Source organism: Equus przewalskii, chromosome 7 (genome assembly GCF_037783145.1).
Source record: "Equus przewalskii isolate Varuska chromosome 7, EquPr2, whole genome shotgun sequence".
Lineage (NCBI taxonomy): Eukaryota > Metazoa > Chordata > Mammalia > Perissodactyla > Equidae > Equus > Equus przewalskii.
The window spans coordinates 33918934-33940179 of NC_091837.1; positions in this window are offsets into that span (position 1 = coordinate 33918934).

The following is a 21246-nucleotide window of genomic DNA, read 5'->3' on the forward strand; positions in this document are numbered from 1 at the left end:
TTAATATTTCTTGTGTTTATGTACCTTGCCTGTCTCCTCCTTGAGGCTGAAACCAGAATATGCAGCTTTATGTGACTGGTGAAGTGCCGGAGTCGCGGCTCACACACAGAGCATCACTCGGGGGTAGCCCAAATGGCACCCCCTCATCTTCCAGGCATCTGTCTGGGCATATGATGTCTCCATCTCCTGAGCCAACCCAGATGCCCATCTCGGCTCTTGTTTGAGTTCAGAGGAAAGCCCTGATAAGCGCTGTCAAATTTAGTGAATATTGAGTGTTAGAGATGTAGGAGACGGCTTAGATCCCATGCTCCTCAGCAAACAACTAGACAGTGGTGTTCTCCAAAGTGTTGTCTCAGCCACACAGCTGGCTCCTTCTCAGAGGGAGCTCAAATGCCTTTCTCTTCTATTATGGAAAGAATTTCAACACTGTACCAGCAACTGCCCTCAAACTTGCACCCACAAATTTATCACCGTTGCTCAGCCAAACTATGACCTCTCCAGGTAACAGCTTCCACCTTCTTTAGAAGGCAGTCTGATGGCCATATTTTGTTACTTATTCATTTCCGTTGAGTCTCACTTTTAACCCAAAAAGATTTTCAAAGTATTCTTTTCAAATACATGCACTGACTTTCCCAAAGGGAATTCTGATGAATAGATCTTCTCCACCACATTATCAGAGTTTAAAGTATGAGGACGGATCACTGTGAGGTGGAACGATCAGAGAAGGCTATAAGGAGAAGCTAAGGATGCAGTTGAATCTGATACAGGAGTAAGCTTAATGTCTGGAGAGGAAAAGGGAGACCTTTTCAGGCTATTTTCTGAACTTCCAAGCTATTCATATGTTAACTCTTCTTAAGTAGAAGAAGGGCAAAAAGAGCTGGATATTCTCATCATATTCTCCACAGGAGTTGGCTATGGCGATTTCTAAGTCACTTAGGATGACGTCAAACCCTGAACTCCAGAGGAGATCTGGAGTATAATGCAGGGGAGAGAATGCATGGATGTGTGTCATGTGATAGTGGTCATTACAGTAAAAACTGTGTTAAACATACCTGTTACTTCTCCTACTGTATTGTGTAATCATATTATATATGGGAATCAGATTATTGTTAGCATGCAAGGCAAAAATTACATATGTATAAGCAAATTTGTAAAATCACACACACATACACACTCACATACACACTCACACGCTTGCACTTACACACACACACTTGCACTCATTCACACTCCGTTACTTACACACACATTTTAATGAGGTAACATCAAAACGTCCAGAACAACTAACTTTTCCTACAGCATTGGAAGAGCAAAGCAAGAATGCAAAAATCAAACACGTGAGAATTCCAGGCAGGGGGTCCATCTAGTTACCATGTGTTAATCTCCTTCCCCTCAGCACGAGTCTCCTGAAATTTACCTGAGACCATTCCAGTCTAGTTGAGACGAACACCTCCTACCCAGCTCCAACTAAAACATCAACCAGACCTTTGAGGCCAGATGATCTGAGATTTTTGTTTAAATGAACTTGTCCCATGAGGAACACCAAGAAATGCAAAAAGCCCAGACGATTTTGAATCAGGAGGAAAATTTTTTCTCTTTAATAAATTGTATTAGGATAACTAGGTAGCTATTTGGGGAAAAAAATACAAAGTTGGATCCTTACCTCACACCTAAGAAAAAATAAACAAATTTTAGTTGGATCAAAATTTAAAGGTTTTAAACTGAAACTCAAATGTACTAATATACTAGAAGAAAATATGTGAAAAAAATTTTATAGTCTCCACAAGGAGAAGGAAATCAAGCAAAAAAAACCTGTGATCCAAAAGACAGAAGCTGTGAGAGACAAGGTTGCTATGACTTATCTAGAGAGATGTGTGATTTTTCATGTTCTCTTATACTGCTGCTTTGCCCTTCCTTTTTCATTTCTTTTAACCCAAGTAGTTTCACACTAATTCACAAAAAATGTTTGCTTCTCAGAGGTTCTCAGGGCACAAGAGGTCAAATATGGGGAGCATGTTAGCAACCTAAGACCACGCAGCTCAAACAAACAGCACAGATCAGGCCTTCCTTCAAAGGATTTGCTTTTCCAGCTTTACTGAAATTTAATTGATACATAAAATTGTGTAAGTTTAAGATGTATAATGTGTTGACACATATATTGCAAAATAATTACACCACAGTGTTAGCTAACACCTGTATTGTGTCACCTAATTTCCATTTCTTTTTTATGGTGAGAACATTTAAGATCTACTCTCTCAGAAACTTTCAAGTATATAATACAGTATTTTTAACTATAATCACCACACTGTACATTAAATCCCTAGAACTTAGTCATCTTATAACTGGAAGTTTGTACCCTTTGATGAACATCTCCCCACTTCCCCCACCCCCCAGTCCCTGGTAACCACCACTCTAGTCTCTGTTTCTATGAGTTTGCGTTTTTTAGATTCCACATATAAATGATACCACATAGTATTTGTCTTTCTCTGCCTGACTTATTTCACTTAGTATAATGCCCTCAAATTTCATCCATGTTGTCAAAAATGCCAGGATTTCATTCTTTTTTTACCGATGAGTAATATTCCATTGTATATAGGTGTCTTCTTTTTCCATTCCACTATTGATGGACACTTAGGTTACTTTCATATCTTGGCTATTGTGAATAATGCTGCGATGAACATGGAAGTGCTGATGTCTCTTTGAGAATCTGTTTTCATTTCCTTCAGATATATGCCCAGAAGTGGGATTGCTGGATTTTATGGTAGTGCTATTTTTAACTTTTTGAGGAACCTCCCTACTGTTTTTCATAGTGATTGCACAAATTTACATTCCCACCAACAATGCACAAGGCTTACCTATTCTCCACATCCTCACCAACTCTTGTGATTTCCTATCTTTTTGATGATAGCCATTTTGATAGTTGAGGTGATATCTCTTTGTGGTTTTTACTTGCATTTCCCTGATGATTAGTGATGTTGAGCATCTTTGCATGTGTCTGTTGGCCATCTGTATGTCTTCTTTGGGAAAATGTCTATTCAAATCCTCTGCCCATGTCTTAATTGGATTGTTTGTTTTTTTGATATTGAGTTATATGAGTTCTTTATATATTTTGGATATTAACCTCTTACGTGATCTATCATTTGCAAATGTCTTCTCCCAGTAAGCAGGTTGTCTTTTCCTTCATTGAGCCTTTCCTTCACTGTGCAAAAGTTCTTTAGTTTGATGTAGTCCCATTTGCTCATTTTTGCTTTAGTTGTCCTTGCTGGAGGAGACAGATTCAAAAAAATATTGCTTAAACCAATGCCAATGTCAAAGAGCTTACTGCCTACATTTTCTTCTAGGAGTTTTATGGTTTCAGGTCTTACATTCAAGTCTTTAATCTATTTTGAGCTTATTTTTTATGTGGTGTAAGAAAGTGGTTCAGTTTCACTCTTTTGCATGTAGCTGTTCAGTTTTCCCAAAACCATGTATTAAAGAGATTGTCTCTTCCCCATTGTAAATTCTTGCTTTTTTGGTCAGAAATTAATTGACTATACAAGTGTGGATTTATTTTTGGGTTTTCTAGTCCATTCTGTTGATCTATGTGTATGTTTTTGTGCCACTACCATACTGTTTTAATTACTATAGCTTTGTAATACAGTTTGAAATAAGGAAGCGTGATATCTGTAGCTTTGTTCTTCTTTCTCAAGGTTGCATTGGCTATTTGGGGTCATTTGTGGTTACATGTAAGTTTTATAATTAATTTTTCTAGTTCTGTGAAGAATACAATTGGTATTTTGACAGGGATTGTATTGAATCTGTAGATTGCTTTGGGTAGTATGGACATTTTAACAATATTAATTCTTCTAATCCATGAGCATGGTATATCTTTCCATTTATTTGTGTCATTTTTAATTTCTTTCATCAATGTCTTATAGTTTTCAGAGTACAGGTCTTACACGTCTTTGGTTAAATTTATTCCTAGATATTTTATTCTTTTTGATGCAGTTGTAAGTGGGATTGTTTTCTTAATTTCTCTTTCTTATAGTTTGTTAGTGTATAGAAACACAACAGATTTTTGTATATTAATTTTGTATCCTGCAACTTTCCTGAATTCATTTATTTGTTTTAATAGTTTTTTTGTATAGTCTTTAGGTTTATATATATATATAGTATCATCATGTCATCTGCAAATAGTGACAGTTTTACTTCTTTCTTTCCAATTTGGATGCCTTTCATTTCTTTTTCTAATCTGATTGCTGTGGCTAGGACTTGCAATACAATGTTGAATAAAAGTGATAAGAGTGGGCATCATTGTTTTGTTCCTGATTGTAGAGAAAAGGCTTTCAGCTTTTCACCATTAGTATGATGTTAGCTGTGGGTTTGCTGTATTTGGTTTTTATTATGTTGGGATATATTCCCTCTATACCCATTTTGTTGAGTGTTGTTATCATAAATGGATGTTGAATTTTATTAAATGCTTTTTCTTCATCTATTGAGATGATCATATGATTTTTATCCTTCATTTTATTCATGTGGTGTATCACGTTGATTGATTTGTGAATATTGAACCATCCTTGCATCCCTGGAATAAATCCCACTGGATTGTGTTGTATGACCCTTTTAATGTATTGTTGAATTTGGTTTGCTAATATTTTGTTGAGGATTTTTGCATCTATGTTCATCACGGATACTGGCCTGTAATTTTCTTTTTTTGTACTATCTTTGTCTGGTTTTGGTATGAGAGTGATGCTGGCCTTGTAGAATGAGTTTGGCAACATTTCTTTCTCATCAACTTTTTAGAATCATTTGAAAAATACAGGTATTAACTCCTCTTTAAATGTTTGGGAGAATTTACCTGTGAAGTTATCTGGTCCAGGACTTTTGTTTGTTGGGAGTTTTTTGATTATCAATTCAATTTCATTACTAATAATCAGTCTGTTCAAATTTTCTATTTCTTCATAATTTAGTCTTGGATGATTGTATATTTCCAGGAATTTATCCATTTCTCCTAGGCTGTCCAATCTGTTGGCATATAATTGTTTATAGTCTCTTAAGATCCTTGGTGTTTTTGTAGTATTGGTTGTAACTTCTCTTTCATTTCCAATTTTATTTGGGCCTTCTCTCTTTTTTTCTTGATGAGTCTGGCTGAAGGCTTATCAATTTTGTTTATCTTTTCAAAGAACCAGCTCTTAGTTTCATTGGTCTTCTCTATTGGTTTTCTAGTCTCTATTTCATTTATTTTCACTCTGATCTTTATTATTTCTTTCCTTCTACTAACTTTGGGCTTTGTGCTTCTTTTTCTGGTTCCTATAGGTGTAAGTTTATATTGTTTATTTGAGATTTTTCTTATTTCCTGAGGTAGGCCTATATTGTTACAAACTTCCCTCTTAGAACTGCTTTTGCTGCATCCCATAGATTTTGGAACATTGTGTTTCCATTTTTGTTTGTCTCAAGGTGTTTTTTTATTTCCTCTTTGATTTCTTCATTGATGCACTGGTTGTTTAGTAGCAAGTTGTTTAGCCTCCGTGTGTTTGTGTTTTTTTCCAGTTTTCTTCTTGTAATTGATTTTAATATCATTGTGGCTGAAAATAACACTTGATATGATTTCAACCTTCTTAAACTTACTGAAACTTGTATAGTGGCCTAACGTGTGATCTATCCTGGAGAATGTTCCATGTTCACTTGAAAAGAATGTATATTTCACTACTTTTAGGTGGAAGGTTCTGTATGTATCTATTAAGTCTATCTGTTCTAATGTGTCTTTTAAGGCCAATGTTTCCTTATTGATTTTTCTTTCTGGATGATCTATCCATTGATGTAAGTAGGGTGTTAAAGTCCCTCACTATTATTGCATTACTGGCAATTTCTCTCTTTATCTCTGTCAATATTGGCTTTACATATTTAGGTGCTCCTATGTTTGGTACATAGATAATTACTAGTTTTATATCCACTTGTTGGATTGATTCCTTTATCGTTATGTAATGCCCTTCTTTGTCTCTTGTTACAGACTTTATTTTAAAGTCTATTTTGTCTGATATAAGTATTGCCACCCCAGTTTTCTTTTTTTTCTTTTTTAAAGATTTTATTTTTTCCTTTTTCTCCCCAAAGCCGTCCAGTACATAGTTGTGTATTCTTCGTTGTGGGTCCTTCTAGTTGTGGCATGTGGGACGCTGCCTCAGCATGGCTTGATGAGCAGTGCCATGTCCGCGCCCAGGATTCGAACCAACGAAACACTGGGCCGCCTGCAGCGGAGCACGCGAACCCAACCACTCGGCCACGGGGCCAGCCCCCACCCCAGTTTTCTTTTTATTTCCATTTGCATGGAATATCTTTTTCTATCCTTTTACTTTCAGTAGTGTGTGTATTTCGTTCTGAAGTGAGTCTCTTGTAGTCAGCCTTTATATGGGTCTTGTTTTTTTGTTTATCAGTTCAGCTACCCTATGTCTTTGACTGGAGCATTTAGTCCATTTACATTTAAAGTATTTATTGATAGGTATGTACTTACTGCCATTTTGTTCATTGCTTTTGGTTGTTTTTGTAGTTTTTCTTTGTTCCTTTCTTCTTCTCTTGTTCTCTTTCCTTGTGATTTGATAACTTTCTTTAGTGTTATGTTTGTATTCCTTTCTCTTTATTTTTTTGTGTACCTATTATAGGTTTTCGTTTTGTGGTTACTATGAAGTTCATTTATAACAACCTATGTGTATAGCAGTGTATTTTAAGTTGGTGGTGGCTTCAGTTTGAGTGCATTCTAAAAGCACTACATTTTTACACCTCCCTCCATGTTTTATGTTTTTGATGTCATTTTTCTGCATCTTTTTATCTGTGTCTCCCTTAGCTAACTATTGGAGATATCAGTGATTTTACTGCTTTTGTCCTTTAACCTTCATACCGGCTATACAGGTGGCTGATCCACTACTGTTACGATATGTTTGCCTTTACCAGTGAGATTTCTTTCTTTCAGGATTTTCTTATTTCTAGTTATGGCCTTTTCCTTTTCATTTGAAGAAGTCATTCTAACATTTTGTGTAAGGCTGGTCTAGTGGTGATGAACTCCTTTAGTTTGTCTGGAAATATCTTTAATTTTTGTTTTTTGAGGAAGATTAGCCCTGAGCTAACATCTTCTGCCAATCCTCCTCTTTTTGCTGAGGAAGCCTGGCCCTGAGCTAAGATCCCTGCCCATCTTCCTCTACTTTATATGTGGGACGCCTGCCACAGCATGGCTTTTGCCAAGCGGTGCCATGTCCACACCCAGGAACTGAACCGGCGAAACCCCGGCCACCAGAAGCAGAATGTGTGCACTTAACTGCTATGCTACTGGGCCGGCCCTGGAAATATCTTTATTTCTCCTTCAATTCTGACTGATAACCTTGCTGGGTAGAGTATTCTTGGTTGTAAGTTTTTTCCTTTCAGCACTTTGAATATATCATGCTACTCCCTCCTGGCCTGCAAGGTTTCTTCTGAAAAATCAGCTGATAGTCTTGTTGGGGTTTCTTTGTATGTAACTAATGGTTTTTCTCTTGCTGCTTTTAAATTTCTCTTTATCTTTAATTTTTGACATTTTAATTATAATATGTCTTGCTGTGTTGCTTCCTGGACCTGGATGTTTGTTTCCTTTCTCAGGTTAGGGAAGTTTTCAGCTATTATTTCTCCAGGTAAGCTTTCTGCCCCTTTTCTCTCTCTTCTCCTCTGGGACCCCTACAATGTGAATGTTAGTATGCTTGATGTTGTGTCAGAGGTCCCTTAAACTAGCCTCATATTTTTAAGTTCTTTTTTTCTTCTGGTGTTCAGCTTGGGTGATTTCTACCACCCCATCTCCCAGATCACTGATCTTTTCTTCTGTATCATCTAATTTACTGTTGATTCCCTCTAGTATATTTTTCATTTCAGTCGTTTTATTCTTCAACTCTGATTGGTACTTTCTTATATTTTCTATCTCTTTGTTGAAGTTCTTACTGTGTTCATCCATTCTTCTACTGAGTTTGATGAGCAGTTTTATGACCATTACTTTGAACTCTTTATTGAGTAGATTGCTTACCTCTCTTTGGTTGTTTTTCTGAAATTATGTCTGATTCTTTTGTTTGGAGCATATTTCTTTGTCTTCTCATTTTGCCTACTTCTCTGTGTTTGTTTTTATGTGTTAGGTAGATCGGGTATGTCTCACAGTCTTGAAGGAGTGGCTTCTGTAGAAGTCCTGTGAGGATCAGCAGTGCAATCCTCTCTGGCCACCAGAGCCAGGTGCTCCAGAGGTGTTCTCCTGTATGGAGTTTGTGCACTCTCCTGTTGTGGTGGGGCCACGAGTGCTACAGGCATGCTAACAGGGGGGGCTGGCCCCTAGCCCAGCTGGCAGTGAGGCCTGGCCACGACTACTTTGAACACACTGGTGGGCAAGGCTGGTCCCCAGTGCAGCTGGCTGCAAGGCTTGATTTCAACTGGTACAGCCATGCTGATGGGCAGGGCTGACCCCCAGCACGGCTGGCTGCAAGGCCCAGCCTCGGTTGCTGTGGGTGTGCTGGCAGGCAGGACTATCATTTAGCGGGCTGTGAGGTCTGCCCAAGGCACAAGCATGGGTAGGGTTCTCAATGGAACACACTCATTGATGCTAGCAGGCTAAAAGGAGGATTCCTAAATGGTGTCCACCAGCATCTGCATTGGCACAGCAGAATGAGATCACAAAAATGGCTGTTGCCAGTGTTTCAGTCCCTGGGGAGAGTCCCAGCTGTCTCCTGCCTCTCCAGCAGGCACTGTAAGATTAGTAAGTGGGTCTCCTTCATCTGTGGTCTATGTGCTTTCAATCTGCTGTTTTTGTGCTGGTTTCCAGGTTGATTGAGTCTGTGCATGAGCCCTTTAATGGTGGGTTTCCCTTTCCTTACAATTCTATAGTTTTCTTGGACATATTCCCCATTGGTTTTCAAAGGCAGGTATTTTGGGAGCTCATCTCTGCTGTGCAGGATCTAAGGGTTGGGGTTCCTTTTGTGGAGCTCAAACCCCTTGTTCCTCAGGGAAAAGTTCTGTATCTTTGAGAGCCCTCCCAACCAGGAAACACCACGACTGGGTTGTGAGTTTTTCCTTAGTGGGATGGTCTCTCTGCTTCTCCCACCTTCTCAGTGTCTCCTTTGTTGTGGAGGCTTTGTTCATCTGCTCTCCAGGTCCCCTTTAGAGGGAATTATTCCATATGTAGTTGTAGATTTGTTGTGTCTGTGGGAGGAGGTGAGCTCAGGATCTTCCTGCACCTGGATAGTTCCATCTAGGAGTCTGCAAACTTGTTAAGTGGCAAGGACAAGAGTGATCAATTTTTGAACAATTAGTAATAATGATAACAACAATAACTTAAGTCTGTATAATGAAGTATGGTTTACAATGAGTGATCATGTCTGTTATCCCACTGAGTTGTTTTCATAAGCTTCTGATGTAGACAGAGTCCCTATTTTATATTGAAGAACCTGAGGTCCAGAGGCTGAGCAAGAAGGCACGTTTCTCAGAAAGTCAGTGCAAGAGCTGGGTCTCAAACTCAAGTCTCCCTGCTGTATAATGAGTGCTCTGTCCAGCACCCCATGTCATGATGACACCTCCAGTACCTCCTTTTTATTCCTGGGAGGGAAGGAAGGTTAAGAGGCTCCACACCAACACCAGTGTTCTCATGTCATCCCAATTCTCCCTTCCCTTCCCCAAAGTTTGTCTTAACTGTAGGGAGAGCAAGCAACCATTCTCTTCATGGGGGAATCTCAGAGGCACAAGACAGGCCACACTCATGACCAGAAATTTCTCCCTACTGGCTAGAGCCTGGAAGTCAACCAATTACAACCTCATTCCTTTTATTTTGAAGATTTGATTCTGTTTAAAATATATTATCTCTGAGAAGAGTACTACTTTAAGATGTTTTCAGGAAAGGGCCATGTAGCAGAGTGGAACATTGCTGAGCCGGAGCTGGGATGCTGGGATTCAAGTTCGGCCCCTGTTCTGCCATAGGCTGTGTAGCTCTGGGGACACCTCTCAACAGAGCTGGATCTCAGTTCAGTTATCTGTTAGTTCAGAGGCAGTAAACCAGAGACCTGGGCTTCCTCCCAGCTTTAGCACGCAAGGTATCTGTTAAGCTTTGTGGTATGTTCTTCGTTGATGTTTAGACCTTTCAGCTGTTTTGAATTATGAGATTAGAATCAACAACGGAAGAACCCAGACTTCTGTTGGATGACGTACTTCAGAGAGTCTTTGGTGCCTACTGGTTAAAAATAATTTACTTGGCTCCAAAAGGATAGTTGTGAAACTTTTTGGCAGGACTTTATATGGTAGGGCTTGACTGTGGCTAGCCCATTTCAAATGATACTTGTTGAAGTTGCTGAAAACAAAATCTTTCTTGAATATTCTTCTAGAAAAAGATGACAGTGTGTCGGCTTGGTTCTGAGTGCTGTCGTACTCCTATAATGACTTCCAAGGAGAATGACTTTCCCAAACCCCTCCCAGCTCTTATCCTCAGTAGTCATTAAGCCCTACATTATTTTCATATTTGCTACATGCACTTTCTTTATTTTTTTCTTTCCATTTCTCTCTCTTTCTTCATCTATATTCTATTCCATTCACTTCCACTGTCTATTCTACTCATTAGAAAAATGCTTAGGGCTCAATGTCTTATAGACTTTCAGTAAACATAAGAGTTTTATTGTGTCATTGGGGCTAATCTGGCTAGTTGTTAGAACTGCTGAATCTGTTAAACCTGCAAAATGTCATTCTTGGGCTTATGCTAAACCTTGCAATTAGTTAATGAAAATCGTTGCACTGCAAAAAGTCTCTTCAGCCCTCCAATCACATCTTTAATTTTCCACCTACCCTCTTCCACCCCCCACTCTTCCTCCCGGCTGCTGTTCAAGGGGAGCATCCATATTTTGGTGCCTTCCCCTTAGCAGAGGCCATAGAGTCTTATACACAGCAGCAATGCTGGACTGGATAAGAAATAGAGAAACAGAAACACTAAGTATTTAGTGTGGTAGATATACACAAACAAATTGGAAAGGGAAGAGTAAGAGAAGGTGAAGCAGGTTCAATTCTTTTGATGCTGACTGCCTAATTTTCCTAACGTACTTCTTGATTTCCATATGCCTTCCCTGATTTCATTTAGGTAAGTCACCTCTGTATTTTTGTACTGGAAGGGAGAAGTAAGACAATGAAAATGATGGTGGCCCTTGTTTATTGAGCTCTTCCCGTGAGCCAGGCTCTGTGCTGAAGAGCACCTGGTTCCTACAGCAACTCTCCAATTTGCAGAGAGGAACTCAAGGCTCCAGGAATGCAGGGCCAGACCCTTAATGGCAAGGCTGCTTCTCTATCACTCTTTTTGAAAAGAGAGAATTTTTTTGGAATAGGAATTAATTTATATGGAAGTAATTCTCAAAGTTGAAAGTAGAAAACATGAGCATTTGTATGCATTTTCAAAGAATCAGGGTCTTGAAAAAAAGAGGAGTAAAAGAAACAGAAATATGATGATTCCCAAGCCACTGTAAGAGAAACACTAGAATTTCCAGACTGAAAGGAAAGCCTTTCAAAGTTCTATGTGAAAGCCATTCTCCCACCTCTTGTCCTCAGCCCTCCCATATCCCCCTCCCACACTCTTTACTAAAAGTCAACGCAACTCCTTTGGGGACAAACATTGGCCAGAGGGAGGTGGTAAATGACAAAGGAAAAGTTTGCACAGTGATGGCAAGTCACTGTTAATAAGAGACATCCGCCTCCACCCCGTTTCCTAGGAGGACATGTGGGAATTTGTCTGGGACCCGAGTGATGAAATAATGCAAGTTGTTTTTCCAGTAAACAAAATCCCTTGCACAATCTAAGACGCAGCCCTCCCTTGCTGTCAGCGCTATGATATTGACTCTCACGTGGCCCTCTCTGGGTCTGCTGCTGAACCTTCCCAGCCTTCCTGAGATTTTACCTGTACGCTTTTCTGCTGAGTAACACGGTCCCCTCACCTAGCAAATTAATCCTTCCAAATGACAGAGGAAAAGCGTGGCCCAGATTTGGAAGCTAAAGAAACAGCCACCTTCCACATCCTTTCCCCTCCTCCTCTGCTTCTTCCTCCTCCTCCTTTTCCTTCTTTTCTGGGTTCTCTTGAGTCATTTTTCATATCTTTTCTCTAGGCTTTCTTATCTTTTCTTTTTTCTTAGAAACCTCTTTATTGCATGTGTTCTGAAACACTTCTCCACATGCATTGCTGAATGGGTGCCAAATCCATACCCTGATATAACGCTGCATTTGATGCAGCAGGCAAGGAGCCTTCTTAGAAGTCTCATTATTACATGTTCTTTTTTTTATTGAGGTATAATTGCCATATAACATTGTGGAAGTTTGAGGTGTGCAATGTGGTGGTTTGACGCATTTATATATTGCAATATTGCTCCCGCAGCGTTGCTAACACCTCTGTCACATCACATAATTATCATTTCTTTTTTACGTTGAGAACAATTAAGAGCTAGTCGCTTAATAACTTTGGGTATAATGCAGTAGTGTTGACTGTAATCACCATGTTGTGCATTAGCTCTCCAGAACTTAGCTACTAGTTGCAAGTTTATACACCAAACAAAATAATAAATAGAGGAGGACTCAGAACTCCCTGAGACTGACTGTGCTTTTCCTCTGGAAAGAGAGTTATAGCACTCTAAAGAGAGTTTCTTCAAAAAGAAGAAAATTAAAAGCACTAACATAGGCCATTAAGGAAAGAATGAGGAGAAGGCAAGTTTCCATGCTATGAGGAGATAGCTTCAATACCCTCTTTTTCTGTAGCCACTCTGCTCTCTGGCTTCTCCTGAGAGTCCAGATAAGGGTGTGAGAGTGAGACTCATGTACTGGACAGCAGGAGCTTGGGCACAAAGGTGAAAGGGTTTCGTTTTTTCCAACTGCTGCCTTCAACTATACTTTCCCTTTTCTATCACCTAAAGGCATTTTGGATAAATTCTCCAGTTCTTTTGTTCCTTTTAGGTATTAAAAAATGTCCATTCCAATTTAAAACTTCAGTTTCTTCTTCCCTTGTCTTCCCACTGCTGAGTGATTCTTACAGCTTGCTTCTCGCTGACAGAATAATTCCAACTTCTATAATTGTTCATCTTTATCACTTTCGCTTCACATTCCACTACTTTAACAAAACTTTTAAGCACTTTAATTTTAAATAGTTTTAGATTTAGAGAAAAGTTGCAAAATGGTATAAAGAGTTCCTACATATTCTTAACCCACAATTCCTGAAAGATAACATTTTACCTCACTTGTTTTCTTATTCTGTGTCATAGACATAATATTTAATAAATGTTTATGTACATATTTTCTTAACCATTTGAGAGTAAGTTGTAGATATAATGCCCCTTTGTTCCTAAATACTTCAGTGAGTATTTCTTTTAAAAAGATGACATTCTCTTACATGACCATAGAACGATTTTCAAAGCGTAAAATTAAGATTGATGCAATGCTATCATCTAATCTACACAGCTTATTCAAATTTCAGAATCATCCCACTAATGTCTTTATAGCAAAACAAGAAAACTAATTTTTTCTGGTTCAAGATCCAATCAAGAATCACCCATTACGTTTAGTTGTCATTTCTCTTCAGGCTCCTTTTATTGGGAACAATTCCTTAGTCTTTTTTTTTTTTTTACTTTCACGATCTTGACATTTTTGAAGAGTACAGGCTATCTGCATTGTAGAATGGCTCTCAACTAAGGTTTGCTATACCATTTATTTTTTACCTGAATTTTCTTTCGTTCTTTAGGAAATAAAGTTAAAGATGACAAGAGAAAGTGCTCTTCCTATACATTTAAATCACAAGTCTATGATTTCTTACTTGTTATACTGAAACTTTCCAAAACGTCTATCCAAACTGCACTTTAAAAGACATTGAGTTTTATCAAATATGTCATTCCCATTAAAAAAAAAAAGAGGAAGAGAGAAGGAAAGAAGGAAGGTAGGAAGGAAAGAAGGAAGGAAGTAAGGAAGGAAGGAAGAAAGGAAGGAACGAAGGAAAGTAATAAGGGGTAATGCATGACTCTTTTATAATTTTATCCACTGTATTATTGTGTACCTTCCTGACAGATGACAATTTCTGTTTCCACTAGGTGTGGATGAGAGCTGAGTCCACTGTGTACAACTTTACACGTGTCTATCAATTATCTGTCGCTGCATAACAAACCACTCCAAAACTTAACAGCTTTCAACAATGACTATGTTATTTGCTCATGATTCTGTGGATCAGCAAGTTGGACTGGGCTCTGCTGGGTGGTTCTGCTGGTCTCACCTGTGATCACTCATGAAGCTGCTGTCTGACGGCTCAACCGGGGCTAGACGGGCTGAGATGGCCTCCACACATATCTGGTGGTTAGTGCTGGCTGTCAGCTGAGCATCTCATTTCTCATAGACTCTCATCCTCTTTGTTTTTCTTTTTGAATTCTCAAAAGCTCTGTAGGTAGAGTATGCATGATTTCCAGCCAAACTGAGCTGTGCAAAAAATAACTTTCTTGTTTTCTTATAACCAGATTTAAATTTATCACGAGCTCTCATAGCTGCATGGTAACTGAAAACTTACACAAAACTGTCTGTAAAAATGCAATTAAATTCAGTGATGTTGCAGTAATTTTTGGTTTCAATTCAATCAAATTTGGAAATGTCTTTTTCCCCACCCCTGGGTTGGTTCTAAGCTCTCTCTGAGACCCACCACCTTGTAGGGCAACTAGACAGGAAGTTGGGCAACCCTCTCTCCACACTTCCAGCTTCCAAACTGGGTGGTGGAGCTCCCATCAATTCTCAGGCCCCCAGGCAAGCCCCACCCTCGGGAACTTAGTTGGGGCTTCAGGCAGCGCACAGGTATTTGCAAGGACAAGCTCCAAGCAGCGGAAGATGGGCCCTGATGCAGGAGCTGGTCTGGTGCTCTTGAGAAAGAGGCCTGTGTGCCTGAGTGGAGCTTGCAAGGAGACAAGCACAAGAGAGGAGGATATGCAACCACAGGACATGTGTTAATGCGGAAATAAAGTTCGCTCAGTTGGACATAATATGTAACTCCAAAAATTTTTAAGCACCTTCAGTTCTTAATTAAGACTTACTCTTTTTAATTAGTTTTAAAGAGATATTTAAAATCCATTACAATAATAAGTAATTAAATCTTGCAAAGGCCTAAATGAATAGTCATTAAACCCTTGCGGGGCGCCTGAAGCCAAAGCCACGTATTTTTCTAAAAGTGTGACGCTGGAACAATGAAATCCTCTTCAAACTCACATTGAACAGAATCACCATGAAAGGAAGACAAGTCGTTAAGTCAAGTCAAATAACTCTTTAAAGATGATGTATTCTGAGAAAAGCGAGCTGAAGGAGTGCACACTTGCATTTCTTTTCTCTGGTAGTCAGTCTACCTTCTCTGCGCCCTCAGCAGCAGCTTCTCTCACCCATTTGCATCCTCTCCTCGGGTCTTTCCAAAGTTCTTGCCGTTCCTCTGGGCACGGGGCACATCCTGCTCCTGCTAGTTCCTCTTCTTTCCATGCTCAGTCCAGCTCCCACTTGGCCGAACCAAGCTCCTCCCTCCCCTGCGTCCCGCACTGTCCCATCCCTCGCCGGGCTTCTTCCTCCCTCTGTCTCTTCCCACCCCAACTTAGATGTATTTCTATGACAGCACTAGTAACCACACACTGAAACACTTTGCTGGGTTTTCAGGAGGAATTCAGTAAGGACATGGAGTTGGCCATCACCTTGCTCTTTGCCCAGTGACTTTCTCTTCTTTATATTCCTAGGATCTGGCACCTGGCCTGGTACAGAGCAAGCACTTCATAAATGCTTGTTGAATGAATGCAAGGGACTATGTGCTATGAAGACACCTGGGCTGGCTCCTGATTACTTTGAGCAGCCAGAGTGAAATTTTTGGTTGAGTCAGACTCTTTTATTCTCTGTTCCATACTCCTCATGCTCCTGCTTATTCCAGATCAACTTTATTGCCTCGTTCACGTATGAAATTTATTACAATTGGAACAGTGCTGACTTGAATTTTCCTCCATAATTATAAAAGAGCATTATTAATTGTTGAAGGTGTCTGGTAGATGTATGGGGATTTATTATACTTTGATATAATAGAAATTTTTTAAGCATTATTATTAAACACAGTTATAACATTAGCAGAACTCAAACAAAAGAATGAAACTTATCCACATGGCTGACGTCCCAAAAAATCGATTTCTATTTTTCTCTGCTTTCTGTCAGATCTTGCCCATGTGCACATATAATTTTTATGTGGTTGCAATAATTTATGTATATGGTTTTAAGTATAGAGAGATTGTAACTCCTTTTCTTTCAGGTAAAGTGCTGTCACTTAAAAGTCAAATCACCACCAAGACAGTGACGTCCCTGATGATGACGATGACTACGCTTATAGGAGCTCCAACTCTGAGTCATTGTCATATACGGTCTATTTCTAATGCCCACAGCAAACTCAGCGAGGCTGAAAACGTGCCTGAAGTCATACAACTAGCAGAGCAGTAATAGCACTTGTCACCACTAATCCTTGCCAATCACTTTACTATATGCCAGCACCCAAGCTAAGGGTCTACCTGCTTTACCTCACTTAATACTCATAATGATCCCAAGTTATTATCCTTCCCAACTCTCAGGAGGAGACTGAGAGTTCGAGCAGCCGAGCAATTGGCCCCAGGTCACATGGCCGAAAGTGGCAGAGCTGGAATCGGCCGTCAGCTCTCTGACTGCACAGCCTGATACATAACCCAGGATTTGAAACTGGGAATGGGATCCCTCGGGCTCCCGGCACCGACTCTAGTCTACTCTATCTTGTGCCCTTGGCAGGGAAGGGGGTTTCTTTTTGCTAACATAGTTCAGGCCAAATCTGAAATTAAAACAGTAATGGGTTTTTGGAGGAGTTTTAAAATGAGACTCCAACTTATAATTTATCAAACACGTCAGTTAAATACACACAGCATATTGTGAACTTCTTATTGGAGAGGCGTGTATCTCTGATAAGGACTGTGTGGTCCACTTGATTGAACTTCATCTCTCTGCTTCTATTTTCTTTTGTTAGCCACTTGAAAATTTATCATCCTACAATGTCACAATAATTTGAAACTTCTTAAAAGGAGATTTGCTCCTTAATGAAGCTCTGCTCCTTTGGTCTGAGGATATTATACAGCATCTCATCGCTCTTAAATTCATGACCTTGCTTTCTGAGATAAACTTAACGTGCAGAATGCTGATGTGGTGTTTGATTGCTCTCTCAACTTCTAATCAAAGCATCTTTTTATTTCCTCCTTTGTTTGCTGCTGTTAAACATGAAGCGTGCTTTGATGATCAGGCCCAGATGAGCAGGACTATAAAAGCATTTGCTGGTTACTCAGCTCCATGAGGACAAACAGGAAGATGCAGGGAAAATGGAAGCGGACAGAGCTAGAGTTAGCCCAACAGAGGGATTTCCTGAGAGGAAAAGGTGTATAATAACAAAGTGGATCTCTTTCTGGCAGCAACCTTTTTAAAAGCTCGATTTTAATTTGTTGAGATGGTTTGATGAGATGCAGCTGCTAGGAAGATAGACTCAGTGTTTTCTTAGAGTTGCACTGGGGCTTGGTTTCTCTGACAGGCTGGAGCTACTGATGTTCATATCCCAGAGAGTGAAATGGACTTGCTGTGCTCTCTCTTTTCCTGAATGGATAATGTCAGCAGTGTGATTCTGCATAAATAGAAGTTTGATACCACTTGACACACAACACAGGTTTTATTTATGTTTCTGGTCACGTGGGTCACAGAGTAGTAGAGGGGCAGTGACCCTCCCAAAACAGAATGGGCTTGATTCACAAATAACAGGATTGAGTGGGGGAGGAGCTAGGCTCATTGAATGGGCATCACATATTGGCTGATATCCTGCTCAAGGGGAACAAACAGTGATGAATAGATTCAGCTCCAGCCTTAACAAGTGTATATGGTCTAAGCGGGGAGATACAAAAGCTGATCACCCTCATGTAAGGGTTTCTCAACCTTGGCATTGTTGAGATTTGGTACCCACAACTCTCTGTTGGGGGGCTGTCCTGTGCACCGCAGAATGTTAGCAGCATCCCTGGCCTCTACCTGCTAGATGCCCGTAGCAGCACCACCATCCCCTTAGTTGATCAAACATGTCCCCAGACATTTCCAAGTGTCCCCTGAGGGGCAAAGTTGCCGCAGTTGAGAACTGCTGCTGTTAGGAGGGATGAGCACTGTGTGTGAGAAAGGAGAGTCCAGGATGCTCCAGAAGGCAAGGAAGGATGCCCAGGCAGCCCCAGAGTGAGGTGGGGTGGTCAGGGAAGGCTTTCTTAGGAGGTGACACTGTATCTTGCGAGAAACATGAGTGGTGCTAGCGTGCAATCAAGGGACCAGTATGAACAAAGAGACAGCATCCTGAAAACACAAGGGGTGTGCAGGGAGTCACTGAAGTTACTACCTCAGTGTTGCTGGAAGGTCAAGTGTGTGTGTGTGTGTGTGTGTGTGTGTGTGTGTGTGTGTTAGACGGTAAATGGTGGGATGTGAGACTGCGATGTGGGCAAGTGTGTGACCATGGCCTGCAAGGACAGCTTATGCAGCGGGTTGGTAGGAATAGACTTCTAGAACATTCTGGCCACGATGCCGAGGATGGATTACGGTGGACTCTTGAATGGCACTAGGGGCCCTTTTGCAGGAGGTGCTGTGCTACTTGCTGTCCTTACATCACCCCATTTGATCCTCACAACAGGCTTGTGAGGAGGAAGCCCAATTATCCCACTTACAGGCGAGGATGGAGAGGGGCTGAGCCTCGCTCACTCAGTGCCAGGCAGCCTGCAGGACAGCAGGACCAGGACCTTCCTCGAGAAGGTGCTGAGGCTTCCTCCGAAAGATGGAATAGACTTGGCTTGTCTGGCAAAGCTTTGTCCAAGGAGTTGCTGCAACGGAGGTTGAATCAGGAGTCCAGTGACCAGCTCTTGCACACGGGGTGTGGGTAGAGTCCTCTGCAGGGATGCATTAAGCAGGTCAAAATACAGTGACAGTGAAGCAATCAAAAAGAAACAGGGTAGCCAAGTGCCTTCTGCATTGTTCTTTTCTCCCAGCAAACTTCCATTAGGCCCCAAGTGTTTGTGCATTTCAGTAAGCATTTATTGAGTGCCTACTTCGTCCTCAGAACTGTTCCAGGGCTCTAGGGGAGACAAGAGGCTGAATCTAACTGAGTGGACAGCAAATGTGAGCTGAATGAACAGAGGGAGACAGCGATCAAACCCCAGGATGAAGGGTTTCAGAAGAGGAGCTTGCCTCACAGAGAAAAGCAGCTCCGTTTGGATCGGCCTGAGAACCTGCGCCTGAACATCTCGCTTTCGGGGAACGCACGTTTCCCTGGGAAGAGCTGATGGCTGGCTGGTTGAGAGGGAGGCTTCAGGAGACGAAAGGGCCAGGCTCACCCGTACTGGACAAGGTCCTCTCTCACGCGCCCCTGGAGACAGCAGTGCACTTGGCCGTCTTTCCTGTGACCTGTCAGGTATCCATTCACTGACTACGTGTGGAGACGTGTTCTAAGCATTTTTATGTATTAAGTCATTTAATTCCCATGGCAGCCTTACAAGGTACTATCATTATCTCCATTTTACATATGAAGAAATGGAAATTATAGACAAGCTAAGTAACTTGCCCAAGGTCACATGGCCTTTCGGTAATAAACTCAGGATTAAAATCCAAGGCTCTCAGCCATGTTAATTGGGCTCATAATATTGAGCACCAGGCTGTGCTCCCTCTCACTGTGGTGGCTACAAGCCGGAAGGCTGGGGCATGCTCCAGTGAGAGTAATAATAACCACTGTACTGAGAAAAAACTGCAGAGGGAGGCCACATCTTCGCATGGTAAAAAGAGAACAGGATTTAGATCAGAAGACAAGTGTTGGTCTTAACTCTTATACTGACCAGTTTTGTAACTTGGAGCATCAGTTAACCCCACTGAAGCTTAACTTCATCATATTTAACACGCAGTTAACAATATGGACCTCACAAGTCTTAGGAGCATCAGATAGACCGTATAACAATGTCTAAAACAGCTTCTGAAACTAAGTAAATACTCTGCAAATATAATGTGAGTGAAAGATAAATGAGAGATGCTTCATGGACACAGGTTTGATTGGCCTTGAAGAGAGTATAAAGTTCGTGAACAAGGACAAAGTAAAAATCAAATGCACGGAGAAAGTTCAGTAAATGAATCCAGGGGCATGTGTGTGTGTGGGGGGGTATGTGAGTATGATAGTATAACAGCTGTCACTTATGGAACAGCTGTCAGTTAGCGGGGTCTTACCATGTACCCTCACTGTACTATGGGTTATATACCATCATAACCACAAATTAGGGAATTTTGTTCTGTACTTTGGGCTCCCCATTGCATGCATGTTGCAGATGCTTAACCATGGACTGTTCCGAGACATGCTGGTTTAACGCAGCCTCTCCGCGGGTGTCTGCAAGCCCAGCACCAGGCTGTGCTGGATGCAGGGTCGCGGCCAGCTCGGAAGGCACGGCTCCCATTTGCTCTCCTTCCTCCCGTGACTTCCCAGGCCCCCTGATTTTCGCGGGCCTGGATAGTACTCCTCAATCAAACATTCATCCCATAGCTTTTGCCTCAAGCTCTACTTTTGAGGAAACCTGGGCTAAGACACATAAAAAAAATTTTCTTCAGTAAAAGAAAACACATTGAAGTAGATATGCACAGGAACAAGACCTAGATTTACATATGCAAAACGTTAATTGGGTTGTCTCTCTTCATACTTGCCTACATTTTCTATTTTTAAAATTTTAAATTAGTAAAATGGTTATTTTAATAAACTATTTAAACATACACATTTCTTTCATTCAAAATTAACAGACATAATATATAGTCCTAAGCTGAAAAGCCACAGCAAGAATAAAAAAAATTGTTTTCAATAGTTATTGTATGAATTCAGTATGAATAAATGTGGATTTTCATATGTTGGAAAATAAACAATTGGATTACACAGAAGTGCAGGAAATACATTGAGCATACTGAATACATTCCGATTATTCTATGACTTCCTTAGGATTTGAAGGCACTCTCACAAACCTGTCCAGCAATCCATTGTTCTGAGGCTTAATCCAAACTGAAATCCATTCGGAGAGCCTCAGAAGTGTCTCGTGGCAAAGCTGGATGTGTGGCCTCCGTAGCGCATCCTGAAGCCAGCAGCATCCCGGCCATTGCTAATTCCCTGGGGATCAATGTGAATGGAAGGAAAATAAAAGCCGCCTTGGATTTTGCATGCCT